We start from the raw sequence: 12,688 nt of genomic DNA, 5'->3' as shown, positions 1-12,688 counted from the left end.
AACATTTCGCTCCAAGAACAACAATATTCATGTACTGAATGATCAGAAACGATTAAGAAAACTTTCTACATAAGTGCACAAAAAACAAAGCCAAAACTCCTGATTTCCAAATTTTCGAGGATGGGATCCCATATTTCCCCGTCCTAAACAAGCCTTTCAAGAACTCCGAAAAGCAAAGTAGCACCCAAACACTACAAAACATCTCTCCTAACCCTAACCTTAATACCTCCATCCAAATTTCACTGTTGTCTATCTTTAATAATCTTAACAAACCAATGACCAACACAATGATATTAACCAATAGAATGGCAATACCGGGAACAATCACAATGGATTTGTCATAAGTAAACCTACGAGCATTCTTATCATCAGTACCACCATCACCACCATTCGACCTGTGTTCCTTTTGTGTTATTTCAAAGATGGGTTTTGATAAACCCACGAGCTTGAACATCACACTAAAAAACCCGAATAACCATGCTGTCAAAGTAGTCACTCTCCCCATTCTTTGTAAGTTCCACCACATTTGTAGTGACATACCTTGACGTTTACACTCCCACAAAATATAAGCATTATATATGATGAAAATACCCACAGGGATAATGAAAGCCCATTCATTGATTTTGGGCAAGAAATGTGAGCTAGTGATGATACAATACGCAGGAAGAGATGCATAACAAACCTCGGGAATAGATCTGGCTCCCCATAAACACATGTATAAGTAAACAAGGGCTTGTCGGAACCAAAGGTTTCCTTTTATGGTAAGAATTAAGGGATTTTTATTTGTGAATAAGATCTCAAAAGGCCCAATGGCCCATCTTTTTTGTTGGATCAATGAACCAGGGTATGTTGATGGTGCACAACCAAGAAAAGCTGACGGGTCCGGTAAGCAAATAACAGATTTCCATCCTCTACCATGGATGTCGAGTCCTGTGAGAATATCTTCTGTTGCAGATCCATAAAGCCAACCAACCTAAAAATATATTGTGGAACTTAATAAACAACATAATATTGAGAAATATTACTACTTTACAGCTTATTTAAGGTTACTCAATCTTCTAATGCTTTGTTACCATGTCAAAGTAACTTAGGCGTTTTATTAAGATAAATATTGTAAATTTGTAATATAATGTAAACTAAATGTTTATATGAACAGAGCTTTAAGAACCCTAGAAGGCTTAGCGCCTTAGCTAATGGTATTATAATGATCACCACATACACTAATACTCTTTACCTTTTTGTCCCAATGTGTATCATACTCATAGCTACAGCCTGCAACATGGATTGCTGCCTCGATTGAACTAGATGGACTCTTTCGATTTTCTACTTTTGCATTTGTTCCTGATAATATCTGAGCAGCTGATTTTCTGAATTCTAGAGATTTTCCAAAGTACTTATGCAGATTTTCATTTATTATATATCCTATTTAACAAAAGAAAATACTTGGGAGTTAAACATGAATATGCAATCCAACAAAATAAAAGATAAACATTAAACAAGTTTTAATTAGAATATATACCGGTTTTTATTTTATTATTTGGAGATGAACCATAGATAACTTTTCGTCTATGAAAACAATTTGATCCTGCATAAAAAGACCCTTGAAGTGCTGCCATTCCATTCAGAAGATACTGATATAAATGTGACAAGAAGGTTAGAAATAATTTAATCTTGTGATTATTTAAGAATTAAGGGGGTGTTTGGATGTACTTTTTGCATTAAAGATGTCTAGCTATTTGAATATATATAGTCAATAGCAATATACATACATAAGCTATGGTAATTTGATTTTTGTGTACAAGAATTAGAAGAACAGAAGCTTAATTAAGAAATAAAATATACGTACATAATAATTAGCGAGTTGATTCCCAAAAGGGTCGTCCTTCAATCCATCATAAAAAGCTTGAGGGAATTGAACAAAACCACAATCTTGATCATGATTCTTGTAATGAAATACCATACACATTGCATGAAGAAAAACTTGTGGATTGTTTGCATACATATCACAATCTACATTCAGCATCAAGGGTGCATTTGTCATTACACCCGACACTCTAGCCTGCTCATCAGTTAAAAATGATAGATAGACATCAAAATGTATATTACTAATATCTTGTTTGCTCGTTAAACACTTTTTATTATTAATACACGACTTAATGTTCTGGAACGGGTTTTTAAGTAAATAAAAATAAATTAAGGTGTAGTAACCAAAACATTCATAGCTCCAGCTTTGTAATGATGAGGATGTTTGGGGTTTTTCTCTCTTGAGATGTATATTACATGTGGTAGTTCGTCTGTGTTCTCTGATATAACCTACAACAGTTAATAAAATCTTGTAAAATGCAAAAAACAATTCATCCTATGATATAAATCCCAGGTAAAACATTTTCAATTGTCAACAATAATAAGACTGTAGATTGTCACCATGATCGAGACGACATCCACCAAACATGCTTAACTATGGAGTTCTCGTATTTTTCAAAGCCAAAATGTCTAAGACGTACACATCGGTATATAAGGTTAGAATGTTGGACTCGCTTGGGATACATGATGAAGTTTAACCACCATCTCGAATAGCAGAGGCGGATATATGGGTGGGGGTTGGTGGGGACGGAAGGGCAATGGCTCTCGTCCCGATCACACAAGTATGCCCGAAAATTTTTTCAAAAAATTATATGAAAAAAGATATGCATTCTTAATGTATAAACTTAATCACCCAATTCATTTAAACCCATTTTTATAAAAAGTTTTTTTTGTACAACCCAATATGCTCATTTAAAAATTTAATTGTTTAAAGTTTAAACCAAATAAAAACCATTTTACTTAAGGACTCATTCTCAGGGTCGGCCCTCATATGTGGTATTCATTAAGGACTCATTCTGTGCATTGTTTGCCCATAATCCTATATGGTTAATTAGCCATAGCAATATTTGGCTAAAGTGTATTTGTTCCTAATATTTGACTCTGACACAAATGTTAAAATGATAATCAGAGACAATGCTAAAGAAGATGAACAGATACTTGTATTTTTTTCAGTATATATCAATGGGTACATGTTCAGGGATTTATAGCCTTTTGCATTTTACTAAACATGGAAATACAATAAAGAGGATTGCTGTCAATTAGCAGATCCTAGAAACCAGCCCAAACTTCCGATCTTGATTGTAGGTGGTCAAAGAATTATTTTAGGGACATGATGTAGCTGATCCCAACTTCCTTTTTTTTTCTTTATTTGTTATTTCAACATTCCCCCTCAAGTTGAGTGGTGGGATCTCTAATACTCAACTTGTTAAGACAGTGATTAAAGACCTTTCCATTAACTGCCTTTGTTAAAATATCTGCCAGTTGATCTTCAGATCGAACGAATGGGAGTTCGATGATTCCCGTTTCCAGTTTCTCTTTGATGAAGTGTCTGTCCACCTCGACATGTTTTGTACGATCATGCTGAACCGGGTTTTCTGAAATCTGGATAGCTGCTTTGTTGTCGCACATGATTCTGCTAGTTTCTGATGGAGGATACCCAATTTCAGTCAGGAGCTTCCGTATCCACAATATCTCTGCCAGACCTAGTGCTATCCCTCGAAATTCTGCTTCAGCACTTGAAAGAGCTACCACCTTTTGTTTCTTACTCCTCCAAGTGACAAGATTTCCACCGACGAAAGTGAAATAACCAGATGTCGATCTCCGATTCCCTTTATCTCCTGCCCAGTCAGCATCAGTATACACTTGAGTTTCTAAGTGCCCATTTGTTTTGAACAAAACTTCATGGCCAGGTGTTCCTTTGAGATACCGGACAATTCTCCATACCGCTTCCATATGAGCAACCTGTGGTTGGTGCATGAATTGACTTACGACTCCTACTGCATAAGCAATGTCAGGGCGAGTGTGTGATAAGTAGATCAGCTTTCCCACTACCCGTTGGTATTTTTCCTCGTCAGCTAACTCAGCTTCTTCTTCCATATAGAGTTTTTGATTCATTATCATAGGAGTCTCTACAGGTTTACAATCAATCATCCCTGTTTCTGTCAGTAGATCAAGAACGTATTTCTTTTGGCAAATAAAAATTCCTTGCTTGGACCTTAATACTTCGATTCCAAGGAAGTATTTAAGCCTTCCCAGATCCTTCATTTCGAATTCCTCAAACAGATTAGTTTTTAACCTTATAATTTCTTCTTCATCATTGCCAGTGATTATCATATCATCAACATAAATGATTAAACACGTCACAGCTCCATTTCTTTGCTTGAGAAACAAAGTATGATCAGCATTACTTTGTTTAAAACCATATTTTTTCATGGCTAAAGTAAATCTTCCAAACCAGGCTCGAGGGGACTGTTTTAATCCATATAAGGATTTCTTCAAACGGCATACTTCTTCAGGATTGGAATTTTTATCTGAAAATCCAGGACGGGCTTCCATATAAACTTCTTCTTGAAGCTCTCCATGAAGGAATGCGTTTTTTACATCAAATTGATGGAGAGGCCATCCTTTGTTGGCTGCTATTGAGAAAAGAACCCTTATCGTGTCAATTTTAGCAACAGAAGAAAACTTCTCGGAATAGTCAATTCCGTATGTTTGAGTGTATCCCTTTGCCACCAATCTGGCTTTGTATCTTTCAATGGTTCCATCCGACTTGTGCTTTATAGTAAAGACCCATCGACACCCAACTGGTTTCTTTTCTGGAGGAAGAACACATTTTTCCCATGTGTTGTTTTTATTTAATGCATCCATTTCAATTTCCATTGCCTCCCTCCATTGTTTAGAGTTTAGAGCTTGCTCTATGGAAGTTGGAATCTCTTCAGAGTATAGAGATTTGTTAAACGCCTGGGCTTCTTTTGATAAGTTTCCTTTGGCGATGTTTGCCATTGGATATCTTGAACTCCGAACTTCCTTCTCAGGGGTATATCTTTTTGGATGTACGCCTCTATTGATTCTTGGAGGTAGAACATAACAAGATGGTTCAACTTCAACCGGATTCTCTTGTTCATCGGGTAATGGAATCTGTTCAGCCTCATAGTTAGATGAGACTGGAGATTCAATATTTTCTGTAGCTTCAACATTAGAATCAATAGTGAGAGAATCAACATTTTTTTGAGTTTGAGAGTTACTTACCTCCGACATCAGGTTGGGAAGATCATTGTTGGTGGTACTATTCATTGAAGTTGTGGATTGTGATGGTGACTCAGTACTGTGACTGAGAATATCAGATGATGGCATCCACTTCAACCAACTCACTGTGTCATTATACTCCTTTCCCCCCTGACCAGTGTGTTGAGTATTGTAGAAATACTCGGTTTCAAGAAAGTCACAGTTCATAGTAGTGAACATATGACGTCTTTTTGGACTATAACACCGATAGCCCTGTTGATTGATCCCATACCCCACAAATACACATTTTTCAGCACATGGGTCGAGTTTGGAACGTTCTATCTTGGGTATATGGACAAAGACAGAACATCCAAAAACACGAGGTTCAAGAACTAGAGTAGAAGGGGGTTTATGAAATTTAGATAACACTTGCAATGGGGTTTTAAAATTGAGGGCTCTAGTTGGAAGACGATTTACAAGATAGGTTGCTGTGGTAAGAGCTTCTGGCCAGAAATATTGAGGAACTTGTGATTCAATCATAAGGGCACGAGTTATTTCTAACAAAAAACGGTTTTTTCTTTCAGAAACTCCATTTTGTTCAGGAGTGTGGGCGCATGAGGTCTGATGAACTATTCCCTTTTCTTGGCAAAATTGTTTCATAGAGTTATTTACAAATTCTCCTCCGTTGTCGGATCTGAGAATTTGTATATCTCTCTTGAATTGGTTTTTCACCATGGTACAAAAGCTTGTGAATTTTGTGAAAACTTCGGATTTATTTTTCAAGAGGTAGGTCCAAGTCATACGTGTGCAGTCATCAATAAACAATAGGAAATACCGGAAATTTTGTTCTCCCGCAATTTTCGATGGCCCCCACACATCAGAATGAATTAAAGTGAAAGGAAAATCAACCTTTGTATCGTTTGATTTAAAAGTATGTCTATGGCTCTTGGCCAAAACACAAGTCTCACAGTTCAACATTTTATTTGAAGGAAATAAACTAGGAAACAAACGATGCAAGTAACCGGTGGATGGATGACCCAATCTTCGGTGCCATAACCAAGCCTCCCTATCCGTAGATCCATGAGTAAGCATCACAGTACCTTGTTGAGTCACTTCATCCACGTAGTATAGCCCTTGACGCTCAGTACCACGCCCAATGATCGTTCCCGTCCTGATGTCCTGTAAAATACAGAAAGTGTGATGCATTAGAACTATGCACTTTAGTTCCTTAGTAACATGGCTAATAGGCAACAATTTATGAGACAAGGAGGGAACGTAGAGGCAGTTTTTTAATTTCATGTTAGGAGAAATTTGAATAGTCCCTCCTCCCTTTACTTGAAGAACTTCTCTGTTTGCTGTATGAATTCGAGATTTTTTTGGATTTGACATTGTGCACATATCGGAAATTTCAAAAGTCATCGTATCCGTTGCACCACAGTCAAATATCCAAGAATCATTACTATCTCCATTTTTTTTCGCCATGTTAGCTTCCCCTATATGAAACGGTTCTTTTCCTTCTCTTTTAAATGAATTAGACATATGAGGGGTATTTTTTGTTATTTCTTGAACTTGGGATTTATTTAAAAAATCCAGAATTTCATAATTGAAATATTGAGGGTTTAAAACAGAGCTTTTAGAAAGTGGAGGGTTTAGGGGGTAATTCCCAAACCCTATACCTGCGATGCCTTCCCCTTTCTCTTCCTTCACAGCCGCCAGATTGCAAGACCCTTCTTTTCCGGTGGGTTTCGGACGGTCGCCTCCGCCGTCGCTGCTGCTGCCGGTCTCTTGTCCGGCCATGGCGGCAGCAGCCTTGCCCTCTCTTCCCTTTTTATGGCCATCTGACCACCATTCGGGATACCCCACCAGTCGGAAGCATTGCTCCTTCGTATGCTTTGACATGCCACAGTGGTCGCATTTCAACTTGGTCTTGTCAATCCGGGATGATGTCGGAATGTATTTCTGATCTGACCGGCGACCCTTTGGAACGAGCCCTACCCCATCGGTTTCTATGGTTGTGCTTATTCCTGATGTTACCCCTTGTTGTGCAGCTCCTAAGATGTTTTGATGAGCAGTTTCTTTCCGAACTGCTGCATACGCTGCCTCGGCTGACGGCAAGGGATCCCACCGGAGTATTTCCCTTTTTAGGGAATCATATTTCCGGTCAAGTGCATTTAGGAATTGGAACAACTTACTTTCTGACCTTAGTTTGTTGTATGTGGCGATATCGATAGGGCACGTCATGGGATTTGGATCTCTTCGTTCGATTTCTCCCCAAATTCCTTGCATAACGATCCAGAATTCTTCTAACGGTACGCCATTCTGCTTGAACTCGTTTGCTTTAACGTGGAGATCGAAGGTCTGAAGCTTGTCTTTACCGCTGCTATATGTAACCACGAGAGCGTCCCATAGCGATTTCGCTGTTGGGAACTCCGTTAGGTTACTAGCGAGGGCTGGTTCTATATTCTGAATGAACCAGGAAAAAATGACGAGGCCATCTTGCTCCCACTGATCATATTTCTCATCAGTCGGATCTGGTGGTTGGTTGGTGAGATGATTCAAAAAATGTTTCGATTTCCCCCCTATAGCGACTCGTATCATACGAGCCCATAGGGGATAGTTTTGGCTTGTGAGATTTAGGTTAAGTTTCAGGCGGTCAGAAGGGTTTGGTTTGGGATCTTGGTTTTGGGTTTGTGTTTGAACTCCATTCTTTAGGAGATTGGCAATCTGAATTGCCAAACTGTTGGTGTCACATTCTGACATATTGTCTGGTAAATGATGAGCAACGAACGTGGATTACAAACACTGCTCTGATACCATGTTAAAATGATAATCAGAGACAATGCTAAAGAAGATGAATAGATACTTGTATTTTTTTCAGTATATATCGATGGGTACATGTTCAGGGATTTATAGCCTTTTGCATTTTACTAAACATGGAAATACAATAAAGAGGATTGCTGTCAATTAGCAGATCCTAGAAACCAGCCCAAACTTCCGATCTTGATTGTAGGTGGTCAAAGAATTATTTTAGGGACATGATGTAGCTGATCCCAACTTCCTTTTTTTTTCTTTATTTGTTATTTCAACAACAAAACGGTATTGAGTGTCTTTATGCAACCAAACAAACCTACATTATCACATCAAAGCTGCCATTTTTTTAACCACCGAAAAGCTAGCCAATGAGTGTACCTTGATGATGGCTAGATGGTATGAGCGGTGCACATCACAGAAATCAGCATAATCCGAATCACGATCACATGCGAACGACCTCTGAGCTGCAACCTCCATCCTCTTGTAAAGATTGCCATATTCATTCTGTAATCATACACACAAACAAAAGAGCATGTAAATCTGTAAATTTTATAGATTATGTAAGTGCAAATCAAAGAAAATGTTTACTGACCTTCATCGTTTTCCATTCGTGTTGGAACTCCAAAGATTCATCTTCTAAAGGGGTGGTCATGTCTGGAGTGAAGTACCGAAATGGAGCTCTAACTTGGATATTATACTTTTTTTGCAAAAAGGCACCCAAAGTTTTGCAAATTTTGTGGTCTCAATAAGCGAATAAAACATAAGAGGTGAGCACCCGTCATCAGAAAGATAAAGAGCTAACTTGTTTTCCGGGTAATCCACGGCCAACAAGGATAATACGGTGTTCATTGTTATGATGCATGGTTCCAGGATGGGATCCGTAGTGGTGACATAGATGTCTACTGCTGGAAATTCAGATTCGTTTACCCTGAAACATGTTTAGCCACATAAGCATGAAAAATTTTATAGATTTTTATTATATTGTAAATTCATAAATACAAATGTAACTTTTGTTTTTCAAAAAACAATTTATTCTAGAAAAGTTGACACGTATACGCTTAAACGAACTAAACCATAAGAACACTCAAGTTTTACCTTTTCAAGAGTCGATCAGGATACGTTTTCGTGGAGCATTGATTCCACTTAACACAAATACAAATAATCCATATGAAAGTGAAGCACAACTCGCATAGAAAAGCGAGCAACCATGGAATATAGTGGCTTTGGTCTTTGAAGAAAACAACCCGGTAAACAAGCATGGAGATGAGAAAAGAAAGAATTACGAGCTCTATGGCCCGTGCCGTCTTATTGTTATGGACTAGTTTTTCTTGTAGAGGGAGACAGGTTGGTTCTTGGAGTTTGTAACCATAGTGCACGAAAGCTAAATGGTCTTTTGTTGAGTCTATTTGTGTTGTTGGTATATGTCAAGCTGTGTTGAAATGAGAATTATAGAGGATTCACAAAAGTCCATGGAGGCATCAAAATGTGACGAAAATGTGAATTCAGCAACATATGATTTCTTCATGTGATTCTTGTAAAACCTTTTATTTGATGCATATCTGTCACACACATATTTAATATGTTTGCCAAAAACATAATTGATTTTTATCATGAGCAAAAAAGTATGGTGGTGGCCACCACTCTTTTTGTTTAATAGTGTAAATTTACGTGTTTGTATTTGAAAATTTCTTATGTATTGTATAAATTTACCTGTTTTCGTCTAAAATTTTGAGCCCCTTGTATTTTTGTTCAGTTATTTCACCACTGATTTTGCCTATTTTTTATTGACAAACTAACATACTCCTACATATAAACCATCTAGCCCATATTTTGCATAATTTGGATCCTCCACCTTCTAGGATACATGGGAGACGTCTTAGAGCATTCTCAGCCCGTCCCCATGCATATCCATCTCTAAAACTAAACAAAAAATTGTTACATTTCTCTCTTATATTTAATTAAATAATATTTTTTTATCATTATCGTTATAGTTTGTCTGTCCCTACTCACAACAAATTTCAACACATTAAAAAATAAATGAGGCGAACAACCTATTCCAAATTTATTAAAAATCATCGTCTTTTCTCTCTTCTGATCAATTCACAATTACTCACAACCATTTCCTATTATTTATAAATCTCTCTCACAAAAATTTAAGAGATGGATTAGAAATGCTCTTAACGCCACATCATGCCTCATATACCTTTTCAAACTCAACAATTTGGTATTTTGTGTTGACGTTTTTCGACTCATACTAGTTTAACCAATTTTTAAACTTAAAAAAAGTTATATATTTCATCATTATTTTGAAAAGAATTATATCATCAGATCATGATTTTATTCTTTTCGTATAATAATATTGTTTTAAGCGATTATGTTAAATGTATTACAAAAAAATTTTATATCAGAAATATTAAACATCAGTAGTTTTGTGATACTTAAAACAGAATTTAATATATATATTAAATTATTTATACACAAATAAACCACAATGCATATAATAATTAAACATCTCACAAAAATAAAAGGTCATGTTGATCAAAATTAACGCACCGTGCATAAAACTTTAAAAGTCACCAAGTTCAAACTACTAATATAAATGTTTTTATTTACATTTTCTATAATAACTTTATACTCAAATTAAAGATAAAAATGTTGGATTTTATAAGGTACTTTTATCTTTTAAAATAAGAATTTTATTCTTTATATATAACTTCGTAATATATTTTAGGTCAAGTTATTCTACAAAGAAGAATAAAAATAAGAAGGATGACAAGCCATAACTAATTGACATGTGTCAAGTAGGGACCAAAGGATAAAAGTTATAAAAGTAATGTTACACATTTTCTCTCTCCACATGCAAGTCACATGTTAATTCCCCAATCATTTTTAAACGTCTATAATTTTTTCATATGATATTTTTAAAAAAAATAAAATTCACCATAATAACAAGCGTTTTTTTACCTTTAATATGAGTATAATTTTGTTACATAGTAATAAAAAAAGTTTACGTCATTGTGTCTTTTTGCGTATCATTGTGTCTTTTTACGTCATTGTGTCTTTCTGTTTGTTATTGTGTTTTTTCGCCATTGTGTTTTTTTAAATACTAATAACACCGTTGTGTAATAGTATATATAATGAAAAATACCAATAAATTATCTAATACATAATACACAATGATGAATGCATATTACACAATAACCTGAAACGTAAAACACAATAATGAATACATATAACAACACAATGGCCTGAAACGTAAGACACAATGGTAAAAAAATATAACACAATGGCCTGAAACGTAAGACACAATGGTAAATACATATAACACAATGGCCTGAAATGTAAGACACAATGGTAAATACATATAACACAATGGCCAGACTCGTAAGACACAATAGTAAATAATATAACACAACGGCCTAAAACGTAAGACACAATGGTAAATAATATAACACAATGGCCAGAAACGTAAGACACAATGGTAAATAATATAACACAATGGCCTGAAACGTAAGACATAATGGTAAATACATATAACACAATGGCCTGAAACGTAAAGCACAATGGTAAATAATATAACACAATGGCCTGAAACGCAAGATACAATGGTAAATACATATAACACAATGACCTGAAATGTAAAACACAATGGAATCTATATATTACACAATGCCTTGAACGTAATACACAGACAACATAATACTATTTTTCTCAAATTAAGTGAATATTGAACACAATGACTAAAACACAAAGATAAGTATAAAGACAAATGTTGAGCACAAAGACACAATGACGCACGAAAGACACAATGACGTAATCTTTGTGTTAATTTTTATCTTTAATATGAGTATCAATTGAAAAACACAATGGCCAAAATTTATAACACAGTGTATAGAAAAATCCAATTAAAAACACAATGGACAACCAAATAACACGATATAAAAAAACCCACCAACTTTTTTTTATTTTTATATAACAATATGATATTCATATTAAAGATAAAAAAACGCTTGTTATTATGATAAAAAAATATTCTGAAAAAATGTCGTATGAAAAAGTTATAGACGTTTTAAAATGATGGGGGAATTGACATGTGCCTTGCATGTGGAGAGGGAAAGTCTTCATAAGTGAGTTATTACCTTCATGTCATTCTCATATATTTTTATTCTTGAATTAATCTCCACCATCCAAATCTAAGATCAATAGATTAGATTGCTTCTCACACTTCTCATTTGTTGTCCTTTGTATTTTAATTTTACCCATATATTTTATAGTTTTATATTAAGCAAATTATATAAAACTGCCTCTTTTCAATTAAGTAATATCTTATAAAAAAGGCAATATAAATAAATGTAAAGCACGTGTTTATCCTTTGGAATGACACCCATAACTCGTTTCTTATATTCATTGTTATCTTTATTTTTGTGTAAATCCAGTCTTGAGAATGAGAACTTTGACAAATATGTGAGTGAAAAGTTTTTATATTTTAGAAAACGTGATAGCTTTTTTGTATATTTAAAAAATTATTGTTTACATCTTAAATTTTTTTAATATATTTTGAAAGCGGTTACGAGTGAAGGAAAGAGAAAAAGTAATGATAAAGGTATAAAAATTATTATTTAATTGAAAGAAAAGAAAAATATAATAATTTTTAATATAATTTTGAATTTAAAAATAAGGGGTTGAATGTGAATTCGGTGGACAACAGCAAATACTAAATAGAGTGCATAATCCTTTTTTTATGGTTCTAATGATTTTTACTTCTTCTTTGCGTATTGGGCTCTATGAG

At 35.1% G+C, this 12,688-nt stretch overlaps 1 pseudogene across 1 annotated transcript; it reads right to left on the bottom strand.

Annotated features, from left to right (window-relative positions):
* LOC143571625 (cellulose synthase-like protein H1) lies at window positions 1-9,320 on the bottom strand (annotated as a pseudogene). The gene is made up of 8 exons (XR_013142128.1): window positions 8,995-9,320; window positions 8,492-8,827; window positions 8,278-8,403; window positions 2,209-2,313; window positions 1,847-2,059; window positions 1,520-1,631; window positions 1,235-1,422; window positions 1-973 (listed from the first exon to the last, which is right to left on the bottom strand). The product of XR_013142128.1 is annotated as a cellulose synthase-like protein H1 (transcript).
* Window positions 9,321-12,688: the final 3,368 nt, after the last annotated feature.

This window comes from Bidens hawaiensis, unplaced genomic scaffold (genome assembly GCF_021521415.1).
Source record: "Bidens hawaiensis isolate Kalapana, Puna unplaced genomic scaffold, B.hawaiensis_p1.1 tig00025445_1, whole genome shotgun sequence".
Taxonomy (NCBI): Eukaryota; Viridiplantae; Streptophyta; class Magnoliopsida; order Asterales; family Asteraceae; genus Bidens; species Bidens hawaiensis.
Note: the sequence above shows the minus strand (reverse complement) of the source record. Positions and strands in the feature narration are given on the sequence as shown.